Source organism: Carlito syrichta, unplaced genomic scaffold (genome assembly GCF_000164805.1).
Source record: "Carlito syrichta isolate Samal-C Ts95f unplaced genomic scaffold, Tarsius_syrichta-2.0.1 Scaffold314799, whole genome shotgun sequence".
Taxonomy (NCBI): Eukaryota; Metazoa; Chordata; class Mammalia; order Primates; family Tarsiidae; genus Carlito; species Carlito syrichta.
Window position 1 is genome coordinate 933,290 of NW_007258895.1, and position 1,010 is coordinate 934,299.

A 1,010-nucleotide genomic window follows, 5' to 3' on the forward strand; every position below is an offset into this window, starting at 1 on the left:
CAGACTTATACTTAAATGTCACTTTATAATTTTGTCAGTCTCACACATTTTATTTATCCCAGGGTTTGAATAGAGAGTACACATTTCTTCTGCTGTTACATTTCAAGGTGAGTTTGTTGCTTAGCAAGGCTTGCGTGTAGTTCCAGTTGAGGTGCAGTTTGAAGCAGTTGCCGCTAGACGGCACTCTCACAGATACTACAAATTGACTTGTATTTGTCATCTTTATTCCACACACTGTGATGTCAAGGGAGGCAGAGGTGAGTAGAATTTCATCCCCACCCTTGAAGATCTTGTCTCATAGATATGAAGCTGAATATAAGGTATTTGTGGATTTAAATAAGCTGGGGGAATACTCTTAATGAACAATGTGATTCTAGTAATAACATTAAAATCACAGACATCTATTAATAAGGTTAAATGAATCACAAGACCTTTATGATTTTTCCCTAGGAGTTCTTCTATTTATATGCTTTCCTAAAATATATGAAACTATTGTTCTTCTTCTACTTCCTATGTACTTTTTCCCACTTGAGAAAGGTCCCCTGGGCTTCCTGGTACATCTTGAGGTTTGGTGTTGTATTCCCTGGAATTCACATGCCCTAACTAAACTTACTTTGAATTAATTTATCTATTGCACAGACAATTAAGTGCCCCTAACCCTGTCCTGTTGGATAATGTGTGTGTTTTATTCCATGGGATAATATTGAGCAAATGAAGTAAATGAATGCCTTTTATCAATCTGGTTATTTTCATTCTGTCAATTATTTTCTTATCCCCAATGTCTCTGTCAGAGCTATAGTAATATTCATTATTTATGCCAGATCTCTCTCTCTCTCTCTCTCTCTCTCTCTTTTTGAGTTGAAGTCTCATTCTGTGGCCCAGGCTGGAGTACAGTGTCACAATCATGGCTCACCACAGCCTCAACTTCCTTGGCTCAGGCAATCTTTGTGCCTCAGTCTCCTGAGTAGCTGGAACTACAAATGCGTGCCACCATGCCCAGTTCACTTCTT